Genomic DNA, 12,881 nt, shown 5'->3' on the forward strand with positions numbered 1-12,881 from the left:
TCCTCTCCTCTCCTCTCCTCTCCTCTCCTCTCCTCTCCTCTCCTCTCCTCTCCTCTCCTCTCCTCTCCTCTCCCCCTTCCCCTTCCCCTTCCCCGTCATCCATGGGGATGAGGCGGCTCTGAGTCTGGCACAGGTGTCCCACTGGTCAGGCCCTGGGCACCGCTTCCTGGCCAAGGCACAGGCTTCTGATGCTCTCCCACCCTGCCCCATGGCTTTCCTCAGTGGCAGACCCCAGCCCAAGGCACCTCAGTCTCAGAGCTACTGAGCGCTGGGGCACCCTGGCCCTGGCACGATTTCCCACCTCTTAGAAAGAGTGCAGAGGTTTTGTTAGCACAGGGGTGATTTTGATCGCCATGTACTTCAGCTGGCCTGATGGCTTCTACAGCTGGGCGAGTGCTGTACGAAAGCAGCTGATCAATAGTTAGCTGGGTGAGGAAAAAGCAAGTTTTGAAAAAAAGCCTCTCAAGGTATTTACTGCTACACAATATTGACAAAGACCCACTGGGAAGCTAAATCTGCCAATCAAACTAATTGGATTTAGCAGCAAATGATGGATTGAAGATGTATGAAAATAACCATCAGTGTGACTGAAAAATGAAATGCCAAGTAAATTTACAATAGCAGTCGTATCTAGTATATCAGCCTCCTGTCTGCCTAACCTGTGGCAGAGAGCATAAATCATAAATTTTGGGCTCTCCTGACAAGATAGAAACATCAACCATGTATAGTTTGCAGGTCCTGCTTTGAATAAATGTAACTTCTGACATAATTTTTGGTAAAAGCTGCAAAATTGTGTGTGCCGGAATTAGGTTTGTAGCCAATACTAGTTCTTGTCACAGAAAGTATATCACGTAAAATTACGTTAAAGTGCTCTGTCAATCAAATAACCTGTATTTGTAATATCTCAGAATTTTTTGAGTTTCTGCTGCTCCTTCACCATGCTGTTGCGTATTTAAGTGTGTTCAGAGAAAAGGAATATCTTAGTATCATTATGAAGCTAATTTTATTTTAAAAAATTATCAATTTTAATGTAGCCACCGTTACACATTTTTATGTTGATTTTCTTGTAGGGATTCGTTAGAGCAGCTCTGATTATTACACTCTTTTCATTTTCATTAGAAAACTGAAAGGAGAGATATAATTGTTTCTTTAAAAGAAAAACTGTAGTCGTTGAAGAGTGAGTCTAGAACAACCCTTTCAGTTCCTTCTCTTTGTATACAAATCAGTAGGCCCTGATTCCTTAGTAACAGTTTTGGATCAGTACAGGTATCGCAGGTCATTTTTCCTGAGTTTCCGGCACAATGTGATTTTCAATGTGCTTTTAGTATTACGACTAATCTAGCTTATAGTTCCTATTTTTTCCATCGCATTCTTTGATTTTTTACAACACAAGATGAAGACTCTCACAGTTTGACTTAATTAACCCAGTACAACTAAATAGTTCAAGCAAGAATTTCCGGTATATATTTGTTAGCTCTGAAAGTCACAGTTTCCACTAAGTTAATATTTCTTTTACTTTTTTTTTTTTTTTTTCCCCCAAGACCTTCTGTATTCCATTGCAAAAGAAACTTCCCAAATGGCTGGCAGAACACTGAGCTGTTCACTGAACTGTCATACCACAAAATGTTTCTGAATAAAAATGCTTTTTCTCACCCGAGAAGTCTTAAAATTGACTTTCATAGCTGTGCTGAGAACCCAACATGTTCATTTTCACTAAAGTAAATAACTTTTTTAAATGGTCATGTACTCATTAGCAATTCAAGGTTGCAGAATGTTTTTATTACTTTTTTTTTTATATTATCCTTGATAAAATATTCAAGTAATTGCATATAAATCATGTTTTCTCACAGAAAAGCAATCAAGAATCATCTATACTATCATGTAGTCAAAGTACTATATGGATGCTGCATAGCAGATGTATACTATATATAGTATATGTATAGGTGCATACTATATTATACTACATATACCAAGCATCTGTATTATACACATTGTAGTATGCATATAGTATGTACCTATACATATAGTATGCATCTATAGAATAGCATAAACTGCATATACAGTGTGTATATATTTTATATATATAGTATACATAGTGTGTTATTGAGTACATACACGTTATTTAGTATATACACAATGTATACGCTGCATGCATTTATACACATTCTACTTGAATAACTATTTGTGTTTCCTTCTTTTCCTGAGACGAGGAAGAGATAGAAGCAACCAAGCTGAAGAAAACCAAACCAACGCAAAAATGCCAGCCATAAGCCAGACCCACTGTCAAGAGCTACCGAATAACTCCAAATCGGAATTTTGTGCGCAGCTTTACACTTACAAAACAACAGCACAGTAAACGATGCAGTTGTGAAGGTGGTCATATATTTAGTGAAACACACTGATTATAATGTGTACATAGCATTTGAACGTTGTGATTTATATAATAGTTACTGACTATATCACCAGTCGACAGCAAATTAAATGCTAGGAGGAGGAGAAAAGCATTCAAGATGCTGCTCTTGAATTTACTTCCTTATGGCGCTGTTTCAAATCTAATGGCACTCTGATGGCACCAGCACAGTGAGCTGTGATTGCCTGTGTCACACCTACAGTTCTCTTAATGGAGATGAAAGCAGCAATGACAGTAATGAATGCTTCAAGAAAATAATTCTAGCCCATAGGCTAGGCTGTCACCAGAATTACTGCCGGGTCAGCTGCTGCTGTGTAAGGTGTCGGGATAGTCAAACATCGGAGGCAGCCAAAAAGGAGCAGCTATTGCACTTGTCTCTGCTCTTCTACTTCTCCACATGCTCTGAAAGAATTTAAGAACATGTTCTACTCGTCTTGGAATGAGTTCATCTAAATTTTTCTTGTCATGCATCAGAGAATTTTTCCTCTACTTGAGTGGTCAGATTTTGGAACCGCAATAGGATCAGAAAGAGAGACAGTAAACCACAGGCAAATGTGCTTTATATTTAGTGAGGCAGATGGTCTCAATTACCATATCTTGTTTCTTGAGCCCTATATTCTCCACTTATCCTGTTAGACACTTTGTATATTTCTAATGAGAAAATTGGGTAGATTTTAAATTTTATTTTGTGGATTTTTTTCTGAAAGTTTTGTTGTAATAGAAGACTTTAACCAATTTTTATAGGAAGAAAGCCAATATGAAACAAAGGCATTTTCCCAGACAAGAAGTGAAAAATATGTCTGTGAAACAAACCAGTATGCTACTGTTACTGAAGAAAGTTCAAACTTGAGTTAAAACATTCTTATTCTATAATCAAGCAGCTTGAGATTTTGACTAACACCTGAATGTAACAAGGTCGGATCCTGGTAAGAAAATGAATTTTCCCTCTAGACCCTTTGAAGTTCGGTAGCGATTGAGGAGCTCTACTTGATTACAGGACAATAGCTTCACTAATGGCTTCAGAAAAGGTATTTCCAAGCTTCATTAGTGTGTATGCGTCTGTATTTTGTATAGCACTGTTTTTGCCAAAACCTTTTGACTGAGTCTAGCCCACAAAGAATTACATTAGCATTGCATTTATTAGCATTAGATTGTATGCCATTAGTATAAGAGCTCAAAATAATAGTACCAATGCCTGGATATGATGCTGCTCTACTCTGGTGCAAAACGAAGCCAGTTGCGATTTACAAGTGCACATGTGGCATCAGGATTCTTCCAGTTCTAAACCATTTAATATTGCCTCATTTAGAAAAGCAAAGCATTTTGTATATTCATTTCATTTTGTATATTCATAGAAAAGCAAAGCATTTTGTATATTCATTTAAATATAGTTATTATTATAGAATTATAATTTTCACATAACAAGAAGAAATGTAAAAGTACCCTGGATGCGTTCCTGTGCAACCTGCTGTAGGTGACCCTGCTCTGGCAGGGGGGTGGGACTAGGTGATCTCCAGAGGTCTCTTCCAACCCCCACCGTTCTGTGATTCTGTGATTCATGAGATGTAGTTAGGGATGTCTATTATCAGAAAATGTTACGCAAAAGTTATTAAAGACTTGTTTAAAACAAATTCATAGATCAACTTGCAAAAGTAGCATATTTCTGACTGACTTTGGTTTTGGCCTCATTTATTTCATTAGCTGAAAACTAATGTAATTTCTTAGCTACTACAATTTCTTTCAATTGAATATATTGAATGTAAAATACAACAAAACCTGAGGGTTTTTTTTTTCTGGTAATTTTCTATCGCTTATCACTCCTTTTTCTTGTGTTTTAGTTTTCAGTCATGAGCAATGATGCACCTAACTTCATCAAAGGGAACAGAAATTAAGATATTTCTGCTTGTTTATTTTGCAACAGAAAAGGCATACTAGTGGCATGAAAGGGATCTCTTACTGAATAAGTATTTCAGAAATCTTTAATAACAGAAACTCACACCAAATGTTCATAAAAATATTTGCAAGGTTCTATCATTAATAATCACATCCTTTTTTTTTTTTTTGAGTCTCCTCTGAAATCCTAAAAAAGAAAATCCTTTTCTTATTTATATCATTAGGGGTTGAATCCCAGTGTGCCAGATGGTTGGAGAAATGAAGATACAATCACCTCTCCTGAAATTTACATAAAAATGAATGTTATCAAATTAAAATAAAAGGAAAAAAACTCACAATGACCTTGATGAACATGGAAAATGAAGAGAGTGAGTGAAAAGAAACAGCAAGTGATGTAAGGGGAACTGTAAAAGGTCTCCTACTGTTTAAATTATGACAATTCAAGAATTCGATTTTTATTTGTGGTGGTGTGAAATTTGCTGTTGCTTGGGGAGGTACAGAACAGAGCCTGGGATGCAACTATAGGCTTATTTCTGAGATACAGCCCTTCAGTTAAAAAAAAAAAATTAAGAAACGGGTGTTCTGTTTCTTTTGCTTCCACTTGTTATTAAGCTATGGTTCTGACCTTCCCCAAATTTATTGGAATATATGTTTCACATAACTTGTCTTCATTTGGAATTCATTGCATAGAATAATTTGGAAGGACGCAAGGCACCAAACTGGAGCTCTATTATAGTTTAGAGCTATTCAACAAATATTCAATAGCTTCTGCTTTTCAGAAGTTCTCTTCAGAGGATGAAGATGAGAGCTCAGGGAATCAAATAGAATATAAGAAGCTCCCGGCTTCAAGCCACGCACTCAGAAAAATCCACTAACTATAATTACCAGTAGTCATTATTGCTGACCATTTGAGGACTCCTCATGAGATGATCAAAATAGCAACTAAAGGCCAAATCTGAATGGATACTTATTATTACTGCTGTTATTACACAATTAAACACGGAAAGTATGGCCGGTTGTGTACAACTCAAAGACAATATCTGAATCTAGAAAACATACTTTGAAGCCAAGTAACTGCTTTGAATTCTTTACGTTTTATTGATCATCAAAAAGTACAGCTGTGCATATCTCAAGGTTGGTTGTCTGAATTGAGAGGACCAGGACTCCTTATGGATCTGATATGTATCTGCTTGTGGCATCTAAACCCTGAATCTAAAGCAGATCTCAGCTTAACCAATTTTTTCTTAAAGAAAAATCCTTTCTGCCTTTCACCTCACTATTACAGAATGTTCTTAAGGGACTGCAGAGATCTGTGGCGAAGGTAGTTTGCTAAAGGTTATGTTGCTTCTGCTGTGCTGTATTTTGCACATGGATAAAACGAGACGGCTGCAGCTTCCAGTCAATCAATGTCTGATGTTGTAGCAACACTTGAAAAAGTTCAGTTTAACAGTTGCAAACTTTCACTTGAAATATGGCACTTTCGTGCCACCTTGTAGAGAGTTCATAGCAACTGTTGAAGACAGTGAGAAAATTACTGGTATGCAATTTTAAAGCCTCAGCTCCATCTGACAGCTCCATACTTCAGGATTCAACTTCCCCCCCCTCCCCCTCCCCACCCCTGCCCCTGTAGACAGCACACTGTCTGTGAATTCACTAGTTCTAGACCTGACACTTATTCATTGCATTGCTTTTCTTCAATTATGTATTTGGCAATTGCTCACGCTCAGCCTTGAAAAGGGGAGACGTTGTGTGAGAGCAAATAAATGTAAGGTAGGAAATGAAGGTTATCTTTTATGGCTTTTAAAATACATGTAATGGGATCTTCATCTTCCCACTGGACAGCCAACATCTCATTCGGAGCAAAAAACTCCCCAAAATGCTGCATTTCCCATTTGAAGCATCATTGAAGGGAAGCAGAAATGGGACATAACAGTTACCTCATCAGTGGCTCATCAGGTCTAAATTTGACTCCTAGAGAGGCCACTATATATATTTCAGAAGAATACCAAATTGCAAGAGTGGCAAAGGGAACTATTATTAATGTACTCATAGTTCTTTACCCTTTTCTGAAGCTGGTTTGTTCCCACAAGCATGATGCATTTTTGGTTTTTTTTTCAAATTTAAGATTGTTGACTAATAAAAGGGATTATTTCCTAGTAAAATAAATGCCCAATATATGTTTTTCATATGGAAAAGCCACATAATCTATAAAATTTTGTGAGAATTAATAGACACAATATACTAAAGGATTACTTTTTATTATTTCTGTTAGTATTGTCTTCAGTCTCATTAAATCTTCCTTACCCTTTTTCCTTAGAAAGCAAAAGGTAAGTAGAATAAAATGAACATTAAGAAGCTTCAATTGCTAATGACCATAATATGTTCTAATCAGCATCTCCAGGAACACATCTGTCCAACTTTGAGATGCTGAAGAAAGTCAGTTCTCCTGGGGATGCTCTTGAAAGGGAAAAAGTAATGGAATTTGAGGAGGAGTCTGTCATGAAGATTACCAACCTGGTAACTGTTATGAAGTGTACACCTAACTGAAAAATAAAAAATAGACCTGCAAAATAAGAAAGGAAAATTTCCAAAGGATAATCGTGTATAGTCTTCACTCAACCTTTCTACCCTGCTTACCCGTTAGAATTACCTCATGGTTTTCTTGTCAGTGATCTCTGTGGCATTTGCTAAAACATGAAGGAGCTGTAACTTATTGAATAACTCGGATGATTTGTGTTTTTAACCAAATCTGTTTTCTCACCTCCCTGGTAGCAGTTTCACAGGCCATCTTGGGGCCTAGCTACCATTATGCACTGGGGCTTTCCCAGGAACCAGTGAGATGATAAACATATCTTACTAGGCTGCTCAGGAGGTGGGAAGCTTCCATGCATGGAAAAAGGAACCAAGAGCTGGAAAAGGTAACATCTTTCCAACGAGAGCACCTGGAGGATATGTGTTATGATTTTTTTCTTACATTTTAGAATTAGCTTACTACTCTGCTGATAACTTTCTAGCTATGCTGCTTGAATACAATTTTATTGATTTGTTGAAGGTCAATTTCATTATTGCTGACTTCATCTTTAAAACAAATACTGGTTTTGAGAGTACTTGAATTCTTTAATTGATCTTGTGTTCTTCTTGACTTCCTTCTTGCCTGATGTCTTTACCATGTGAAATTTTTTCTTCTGGGAGTTATTTCACAATGTGTAAGAAAACAAAAGTTGAGCAGACTATTTGACATGTAAGCTCAAATGCTAAATCCTCTGCTATCAGTGGTAAGCAGTTGGGCTCAGAAGTGAATCAGGAGCATAGTTAAATGGGATTCCATCCAGACAAACAGAATTACTTATTGCAGTAGTTATTCAGATAGAGAAATCTGAGGGATCAAGCTCTGGACCATAATCAAGATTATCAGGATAAACTTCTGACTGCATAATAAGTTTTCAGAAGTGATTTATTCTTTCTTAATGGACTTATATACATTTTCCTGCCTGGATTGATGTGTATGAGACATCTTTCATCAAAATAAAAGTAGAAGGATGCGATCTCAGTTGCTTTTGATCATTTCTTAAAGGGTACTGAAACACATACTCATAATGAGGCAGTTCATTACTCTTGAAACTACACAATGCCGATCTGTGCACTTAAAAATAAAGAAAAATGGGTATAACAGTTGCTGGTACAGTCAAGAACAGTGTGAAAACCATGTTGAGCAACATCAACTATTCATCCATCATTGAGGTTCCCTGTATCTAGCACTGACAAAACTGAGGACACAAAACTTAAAAAAGAAAATCCAATTTAACAGCTGGAACATTCTTCTTCGGTTTTGCTGTCACCTCTTTAATTTCAGATGTACATTTATTTTGAGACATTCCAAATCAATTAGTCCTTTTAATTCTCGTGATAGACCTTGCAATCCTGCCTGTTCCTATCTTTTCCCTTCTGTGTTTCAAACTATTGCCCTGTTTTTCTTCTGCTTTAAAATTTTCCCTAATAATTTGTGTTTTTCTTCCTCTGCCTCTTAATACACCACTGTTTTCTTGTTAAAAAAAAAAATATTATACAATTACCCTGATTCTCCTTGCTCTTCATCCCCTTTTCCATCAAGAATATATTCAACATATTGCCAGTTTGCTGTCCTGAACTCGCTGTTCTGGATGCTTTGTGAGTCTGCTTTTCACAGACTTTGCCTCCCTGCCCCCAGTAACATCATTCACATAATGGCCATTAATTCTCTCTTCTATGTTTGCTGTCCTTGATTATACTTCTACCTTGTCCAAATCATTGCTTTAACTGTTTTGTCGATATGGAATATATGATCCTACACTCATTTGCTGTCCCGTGGTAGCTGCAATTGTAATTTAATTGTATCATTTGTTATCAGTTGTTCAGAGTTTCTCTTCTCCTGATATGCCACAATCTCTGGTAACCCAAATTTGATCTCCTGTCTTCAATGCAAAGAAATTATCTATAAGACACTGGTTATTTGGGGGAAAAACAACATCTACTTTATTTTGTTTTCACTGAAAGCCTTACTGTCATCAAAGACTTATATATTTATGAAGTTTTGTCTGAATTCTGAAGGAAAAAACCAAACCCCAACCTTTAGACAGAGGCTGATTAACAGAGCATTTCAGGTGATATTACTGTACTGGATTTTGTCGGTATGGAGTTAATTTTCCTCAGCACAGCAGTATGTTGCTGTGCTTTAGATTTGTGATCAAAACAGTTTTGGTCACACAGGGATGTTTTAGCTGTTGCTGAACAGCGCATGCACAGTGTCAAGGGTTTTTCTATTTCTTATGCTGCCCCACGAGTGAATGGGCTGAGGGTGCACAAGAAGTTGGGAGGGGACACAGCTGGGACAGCTGACCCCAACTGGCCAAAGGGATAATCCATACCATAGGACCTTGTGCTCAGCAATAAAACTGGGCAGGGGGAAGTGTAGTTTTTCCAAGGTAGCTGTTCTTTGGAGACTGGCATTGGTCTATGGGTGGGAGTTAATGAGCGTTTGCCTTTGCATCACTTGCATTTTTTTTGTTTTGGTTTGGTTTTGGTTTTCCTCCTTCCCTTGACTTATTAACCTGTCTTTATATTGATCGATGAGTTTTTCTTCTTTTTGCTCTTCTGATTCTCTCTCCCATCCTGCTGTGATGGAGTGAAAAAATGGCTGGGTGGAGGGCTTAGCTGCTGGCCGGGGTCAACTCATCACAGTCCTTTTTGGCACCCACGGTGGGGAATGAGGAGTTCATGCTAACAATAGATTTGATCAGAGTGCCATAGACTGAATTTAAAGTTGTTATATCTATTTAGCTGTTACTTGGCAAGTTGTTACTTGCTGTTGCTGGTTGCAATGTTGACTTGTTTGTTTTTGATACTGGTTTGTTTGTTCACTTACCTGCTCGGTGGTGTGCTCCCTTTCTTGCTGTACATCTGACTTCAGGGCTTTTTAATGGCTTCTGCAGCTTCCTATGCTGTTTATCACTTTGTTTTGTTTTGCCTGGGAGAGCTATGATAAAAGCACTGGCCTTGAGCCTAATCTGGTATTTGGACCCTGCATTGCTGTTGTCCCGGTACTCCGAGAACCATCTTGTGGAGACAATTAACAATTACACCTTCCTCCTCTTTTCCTCCAGGAACCACTTTGTGGGGAAATGAGGAATGGCACCTCCCCCTTCTCCTTCTCTGGTGTAGATGTTTTCGGCCATGTTACAATGGCTATTCAGTTTCTTGAACATCCCAGAATGCTCCTATTGGTGTGTGTCGTGAATCTGATTTTGGCTTTTTGTAAGGTTAACCAATTGGTTGGGAATGCCTTGCAGTCAGTTGAGTCATGAATGGCAAGGTGCTTGAGAGAATTTGGCGGGGGGTACCTAGAACAATTTTCACCTCCAACAGTGGTACTTCACACATGAACAGGTGCGCAATCCTGTTGAAGTGACACATCATTTGACAAAAGAATGCCTTGCCTTTGCCAAAGAGACACAACTTCTTGCACTGAGCTGGGTCCTGGCCCCTGCTTCCTGAGCCTCTGATCAGCACCCTCAAGGCGGCTGGTGAAGGGACTTATGGTTTGCAATTATGGGAGTCAGGTAATGAATGCTCTCACAGGAATAGAAGGGTCCTGCCTCCGGCCAAGTGGAGGAAAGGAACAACCAGGTTTATCGGACTGTATGGATTTGATGGCACATCAGACCCACATGTTATAAGGCTCTGGTGGACATCAGCGCACCAGCGCAGTGCACCAGCGCACCAGCGCATCCTCATGCCATAAGGGTAAAAGGCTGCAGAACGCATCTGGATTTTTGGAGTAACAGAGGGATCCATTGGGATCCTGTTGAGTTGCCTGTGTTTGAGGCTGAGTTGAGCCTAACAGGGAACATGTGGCAAAAGTATCCTATTTTGACTGGCCAAGAAGCTCCATATATCCTTGGCATAGACTACCTCCGAAGAAGGTACTCCAAAGACCCAAAAGGGTATTGGTGGGCTTTTGGTGTAGCTGCTGTGGGTGTAGATTAAACAGTGGTCTATCTTGCCTGGCATCTCAGAGGATCCTTCTGCTGTGGGGTTGCTACTGGTACACCAGCAGCTGTACCACAACAACCAAGACTCCTTGGTTCCAGATGGTTGGAACTGTGTGGGAAAGACTGGGTTACTACTTCCTCAGAAAAAAAAAAAAAAGAAGAAAAAAAAAAGGCAAACTAATGGGATTGCATTTACTCAGAAACTTGGGTGCATTTGGTGTGTGATGCAGAAAGTTGGGGAAATCTGAGGTATACCTCAAGGATATTTATCCTTGGGTGAAAATAACCCATGATTTGTGTTGCATGATGTCATAGTTGTATGATGCCATAATTGTATGTCAAAAATACCACAGCAGGAGCTATCCAAAACAATGGACAACGAACCTCATAAGGAACCAAGCAAGTGCAGCAGTGATCCAACCTGAGCTTGATTTGAAACCCAACAATCCAACAAAACACACCGTACCTCCTGTTCTGAATGATTATTGCAACAGGTGGAGCCCAAGTCATGGACTAAATGAACTAAATGGACATTTGAATGGGGATGGCCAGTAGACTGAGGGAAAGTTATCTGTGTACGTGTCAAAGGACAGGGAAGGGGGCAGTGGTGGTTGATGAGAATTCATTGAATATTGTAGGACATAGAACACAGTATGGAATGGAAGGGGTGGAGATTGCACTGGGTCTGGTCGAGATGGAGTTAATTTTCTCCATAGCAGCCTATATGGTGCTGTGTTTTAGATCTGCAACCAAACCAGCATTGACAAGACACCAATGTTTTAGCTATGGCTGAACAGTCCTTGCACAGCATCAAGGCTTTCTCTGGTGGGGGGCAGTTTTTCCAAGGTAGCTGTTGCTCGGAGACTGGTTGGGCATCGGTCTGCTCATGGTGAGTGACTGCCTTTGCATCAGTTGTTGGTGGGTTTTTTGTTATTAATGAGATATAAACTTGTTCTTATTTTCCTGATACAGTTCCCTTTGATCAGTCAAACTGAATTCTTCAACATATTTTTTAATTGTCATAAATTGTATTTTCTATGACAAAGTATTACTAATGGAAAACTCTAAGCAAACCTTTATTCAGATCTCTGACTATCATGACATCGCAAACTTCAATTATTTAAAGAATAGAACTGTTCATTATTTAGATAAGAAAATAACAGCCTTACATTACATTTTAAATTGTTATATTTTTATGATTTTCAATTGAACTTTACACTCCTATATAATTTGTCCTGTGTACATAATTTTTTCTTAGATTAGAATTAAGCTCAGGATAGTCACATTCAGTAATTAAAACCACTTCATGTTAGGTGACATTATCCCTTATATTACGGAATTTTATGTCAAATGGAAAATGTCAGCAAATGCTTCATTACAGAATTCACACCTCTGCTGTTGGGGTTAAACAAAACAAAATTTTACTGATTTCAATTAGCTTTTATGGAGAGAATGTAGCAGCTTTTGTGATGCTCTTGTATCAGTTTCTGTAATTTCTCTATCTAAACTAAACTAAAAGCCAGCAATAAAATAGGAGAGTATTTCTTTCTTGTTCCCATTTTGCCTCTAATCGGTATTTTAATTCATTGGGGTACTCTTTGATCAGTTGTCTGTGCTTTTTACAATAGTAGCATCTGGGATTCTTTGATCTTGCCAAATTGTTTTTATTCTTTATAGTACTCTTTAAAGCAATAATTAAAAAAACAGAAGCAGACCTTACAACCTTTTAAAAAAAAGTTATCCTTGAATAATGATAGCAAGAATTGTTCATGACTTCCTCCCTGATAGTCACTAGTAGGGTTTTATACAAGATTTCTTACCCCATGTTGTCAAGAAAGTTAGCTCTGCTTTCCTCGTGTTATAAATAGTGTCATAGCCATGTCTAAAAGGTGCATGGTTGCTTCCAAGCTTACTTTTGGAGAAACTTTGCATTTTGAAGAGGGTTGTTCCCGTTCTCACAAGGTAGGAGCCTCCATTTGGAATCATTCATCTCTATTTAGAAATGCTGTGAAGAGCCCTTTCACCTTGGGAAAGGCCAGTCACAGGAAACA

Source organism: Rissa tridactyla, chromosome 1 (genome assembly GCF_028500815.1).
Source record: "Rissa tridactyla isolate bRisTri1 chromosome 1, bRisTri1.patW.cur.20221130, whole genome shotgun sequence".
NCBI classification, from domain to species: Eukaryota; Metazoa; Chordata; class Aves; order Charadriiformes; family Laridae; genus Rissa; species Rissa tridactyla.